Here is a 5,244-nt window from a genome sequence, read left to right as displayed (position 1 = left end):
GAGACATATTTAGCTTAAGAAGGAAGCCATTTTTTTTTTCCTTTTTCTCCTCCTTTTCTGGAAATCTTTCTCAGAGGAGATTCTCTGGACAAAGTACATCTGCATTTTGAGAATATGCCTTTGAAGGTGTCGGTACCACCAGTTTATCTGCTACCACCACACCCACAGGCAGAAGGAGCAGGACCTGCAGAAAAAGTCCACCCATTTATGTCCTTTATACAAAAAGAGTGTGAAGATTAAGATACAATTTCTCTTTTTTTTGAGATAGAGTCTCGCTCTGTCACCCAGGCTGGAGGGCAGTGGCGAAATCTTGGCTCACTGGAAACTCCACCTCCCAGGTTCAAGTGATTCTCCTGCCTCAGCTTCCTGAGTAGCTGAGATTACAGGTGCGTGCCACCATGCCCAGTTAATTTTTATTTTATTTTATTTTATTTTATTTTTGAGAAGGAGGTTTGCTCCATCGCTCAGAAGCTGGAGTGCAGTGGAGCAATCTCAGTTCACTGCAACCTCTGCCTCACAGGTTCAAGCAATTCTCCAGTCTTAGCCTCCTGAGTAGCTGGGAATACAGATGCCTGCCACCATGCCTGGCTAATTTTTATATTTTTAGTAGAGATGGGGTTTCACCTTGCTGGTCAGGCTGGTCTTGAATTCCTGACCTCAGGTGATCCACTGTCTTGGCCTTCCAAAGTGCTGGGATTACAGGCGTGAGCCACCGCGCCCAGCCCTGTATTTTTAGTAGAGATGGAGGTTTCACCACAGTGGTCAGGCTGGTCTCAAACTCCTTACCTCATGAGTCAAAGTGCTGGGATTACAGGCGTGAGTCAGCGTAACTGGCCAATTTCTCTTTTCTTGTCTTTAGAAGCCATCCCTTGCCACAGAAACCAGCAATTTTTTCTTCAGAAATGGAAATATGGGCCACACTGTCCTGTCCTGTCCCTACCAAACCCAACCAGGACAGGCCCTGTGACCACCCTTTAGTTCAAAGTTGGAACTTAGCTCTCATGAATGTCTTGAACCCCTCATACTTGATTCTGGCCTCACCTTAGAGTTACATGAGGTGCTTTATTAAAAAAAAAAAATGGATGCATCAGGCGCAGTGGCTCATGCCTGTAATCCCAGCACTTTGGGAGGCTGAGGTGGACAGATCACAAGGTCAAGAGATAGAGACCATCCTGGCCAACATGGTGAAACCCTGTCTCTACTAAAACTACAAAAATTCGCTGGGTATGGTGGCGCACGCCTATGGTCCCAGCTACTGCGGAGACTGAGGCAGGAGAATCACTTAAAAAACTGGGAGGTGGAGGTTGCAGTGAGCTGAGTTCGCACCACTGCACTCCAGCCTGACAACAGAGTGAGACTCCATCTCAAAAAATAAGCAAACAAAAAACATGAATGCTTCCACCCAGAACATTAAACAGAACCTGTGGAAAAACCAAAAGTAAAGAGATTGCTGCAGATTGGCCATTTGATTCTAATTAGAAGCCTGGGCTTGTAACACTTTGATAAGCATTGCCTCTCAAGTTTTAATGTGTTTATAATCACTTGGTAATTTTGGCCCCACTCTATGTAATGTGATTTGCAGGTTTAGAAAGGGTCTATGAATGGGTGTTTTAAATAAGTTTCCTGTCAAAGCTGATGTTGTTCGCTCTATGATTATTATTAACACTAGTTAGAGAAAGCAGGCACAGCAGAGAATCCCTTACACTCAGCAGTCTTGTCACAACACGAATACCTGTAGTACAAATGAAGACAACCACTTAGCATCTTAATTCTTTGCTGGCTCCTTAAGACTTACAGGCTAGGCTGGGTGCGGTGGCTCACACCTGTAATCCCAGGACTTTGGGAGGCCAAGGCAGGCAGATCCCCTGAGGTCAGGAGTTCGAGACCAGCCTGACCAACATGGTGAAACCCCATCTCTACCTAAAATACAAAAATTAGCCGGGCATACGCCTGTAATCTCAGCTACTCAGGAGGCTGACACAGGAGAATTGCTTGAACCCAGGAGGTAGAGGCTGCAGTAAGTGGAGATCAGCCCATTGCACTCTAGCTTAGGCAACAGAGCAAGACTCCATCTCAAAAAAAAAAACAGGCTAAACAGAAGGCAGCAATGTCTGAATAAATCTGTATTCTAAAAACAACACATACACATGTATTAATGCAGTGCATTCTAAACAGGTACTACGTGCTCAACGTTATGTTACAGGGTGCTCACTTTGGCAGCACATACACTAAAATTGAAATGATACAGGGAAGATTAACAATGGCTCTTGTGCAAGGATGACATGCAATTCTGTGATGCATTTCATATTTTTACAGCCAGGACAATCCTAAGCAAAAAGAAAAAAGCTAGAGGCATCAAACTACCTGACTTCAAACTACACTACAAGGCTACAGTAACCAAAACAGCATGGTGCTGCTACCAAAACAGATATATAGACCAATGGAACAGAACAGATGCCTCAGAAATAACGCCACACATAGACAATCTTTGACAAACATAGACGACCTTTGACAAAGCTGACACAAACAAGCAATGGGGAAAGGATTCCCTATTCAACAAATTGTATTGTGAAAACTGGCTAGCCATATGCAGAAAACTAAACTAGACCCCTTCCTTACAGCTTACACAAAAATTACCTCAAGATAAATTAAAGACTTAAATGTGCCAGGTGCAGTGGCTCACTCCTGTAATCCCAGCACTTTGAGAGGCTGAGGCGGGCAGATCACAGTCAGAAGATCGAGCCCATCCTGGCCAACATGGTGAAACCCCGTCTCTACTAAAAATACAAACATTAGCTGGGCATGGTGGTACATGCCTGTAATCCCAGCTACTCGGAAGGCTGAGGTAGGAGAATCACTTGAACCCGGGAGGTGGAGGTTGCAGTGAGCTGAAACCGTGGCAGTACACTCAAGCCTGGGTGACAGAGTGAGAATGTCTCAAAAAAGAAAGAAAGAAAGAAAGAGCCGGGTGTGGTGGCTCACGCCTGTAATCCAAGCACTTTGGAGGCCAAGGCAAGTGGATCACCTGAGGTCAGGAGTTCAAGACCAGCCTGACCAACATGGTAAAACCCTATCTTTAAAAAAAAAAAAAAAAAAAAAATATATATATATATATATATATATATAAAAATTTAAAAAAAGAAGGAAAAAACGAAATAGGTAAATGAGAATTTTTAACCAAAGAAATATATTATTAGATTCTTTTGAAACTCACCTTCTTTATGCCCTTGTAAATACTTTACCTTTCAAGCTCTACCAATAAAATGCAATTTACAGTTAAAAAACTGATATTTGGCTCAAGCCTGTAATCCCAGCACTTTGGGAGGCTGAGGAGGGTAGATCACAAGGTCAAGAGATCGAGACCATCCTGGCCAACATGGTGAAACCCTGTCTCTGCTAAAAATACAAAGATTAGCTGGGTGTGGTGGAGTGCGCCTGTAGTCCCAGCTACTCGGGAGGCTGAGGCAGAATTGCTTGAACGGGGAAGCCGGAGGTTGCAGTGAGCCGAGATTGTGACACTGCACTCCTGGCACCTGGCGAGAGAGTGAGACTCTGTCTCAAAACAAACAAACAAACAAATAAAACCTGATATTAACATAAGTGAACAAATCTTTTCAAGATGACAGACCTAGGGGGTGGCAGTGCTGATTAGAAAACAGATGTGCCTCACTCATATGTCAAGTCAGGCTATCCAATCACTTGAGAAATTCTCCCACCCCATCCTGCTCACTTAAGTGCCCAATGACCACCTTCTCAGGAGACTCTGGACTACGTCCCAGCGAGTGCCCCAAGTACGTTTCACTTTGCAAGTTCTTGCACAATCTCACCGGGGTCAGGTTTTTATTTTTTGTGATACTGTTTTTTTTCCCACAAATCTTAAAGTATCCAGGGTGCAGAAATTGTGTTTTCCCCTCGACACCAGCATCTGATTGGCTGACCAGTAATGTATCTTCAAGAAATGGAAACTGAGTTGAGTGAAGACAATCTTTTTTATGTTATTCATTTATTTCTTTTTGAGACGGAGTTTTCGCTCTTGTTGCCAAGGCTAGAGTGCAATGGTGCAGTCTTGGCTCACTGCAACCTCTGCCTTCAGAGTTCAAGCAATTCTCCTGCCTCAGCCTCCAGAGTAGCTAGGATTACAAGCATGTGCCACCATGCCTGGCTAATTTTTCGATTTTTCATAGAGACAGGGTTTCACCACGTTAGCCAGGCTGGTCTCAAACTCCTGACCTCGGGTGACCCGCCCACCTAGGCCTCCCAAAGTGCTGGGATTACAGGCATGAGCCACCACACCCACAGAGTGAAGACAATCTTAATGTCTCAACGGGTTAGCTTTTCAAAGGAAGAGTATGTATACCAGGAGATTCCTCTCAGCCCCAAGCATTCAACTGACTGCTCCCTTGAAAGGCTACACTCTGTATCTCAGATTGTCTTATGGGAGAAAATGACCCAGGAGCTGATCTTCACTAGACACTCTAGCAGACACAGTCATGGCGGGCATACTGGTTTATTCACAGACCGTAGTGAAACCCAGAACTGGAAAAAACTAAAGGGTGCCTGAGGACACATCACCCAATAAAGCTTCCAAACAAAACAAGACAAAACAAAACAAAACAAAACTTGACCCCAAAACATTCTTTTAAGATCTCTGTGCCTAGGGAAAATAAAAGAAAAAGAGGCATGAAGTTTTTTTTTTTTTTTTTGTTTGTTTTTTAAGAATACAGTAACAGGGGATTATTCTTTGCTTTCTCCTCACAGGAGATATTTACAAACAGAAACAAGTCTCTTTAGATATGATATCCAATGCTTTGTCAAAAAATGATTAATTAAAATATGGTATGGAAAATGTACACTAAAGGACAAATAGTTAATAATGTGAATTATGGAGAGGAAGTTGACATTTGGGATTGTCAGAAGAAGCTGAAAATTTAGTATTTTATTGCAAACCAGAGTTAGAGGGAGATTTGAGAAGCTGCTTGGGACACTTGTGAAAAATGCAAGAAAACATCAGTCCCCTGTGGAGTCTGAAAATATTTAAGTGGCAGACAATTTGACTGAGGTCGCTCCGGTCCCTGAATTCCTATTTAAAAAAATTATAACTGAAATGCTTTTTTTTGGTAAATTACTATATTGGGGGAAACAAAATTTAGGCTTAACCAACTATAAATTGCCAATTAAGTTCTCACTATGAAACCGGGAAAATTTTACCCTCAAGGTAAAAATTAAGAAATTATGTGCCGGGAG

General features: G+C 42.8%; 1 non-coding gene across 1 annotated transcript; it reads left to right on the top strand.

Moving 5' to 3' along the window:
- The first annotated feature begins 2,204 nt into the window (after positions 1-2,204).
- LOC116547339 lies at positions 2,205-2,312 on the top strand. Its single transcript, XR_004267037.1, has one exon. It is a non-coding gene; the product is annotated as a U6 spliceosomal RNA (small nuclear RNA).
- Positions 2,313-5,244: the final 2,932 nt, after the last annotated feature.

Source organism: Sapajus apella, unplaced genomic scaffold, assembly GCF_009761245.1.
Source record: "Sapajus apella isolate SASKATOON/1434 unplaced genomic scaffold, GSC_monkey_1.0 scaffold2735, whole genome shotgun sequence".
Taxonomy (NCBI): Eukaryota; Metazoa; Chordata; class Mammalia; order Primates; family Cebidae; genus Sapajus; species Sapajus apella.
Note: the sequence above shows the minus strand (reverse complement) of the source record. Positions and strands in the feature narration are given on the sequence as shown.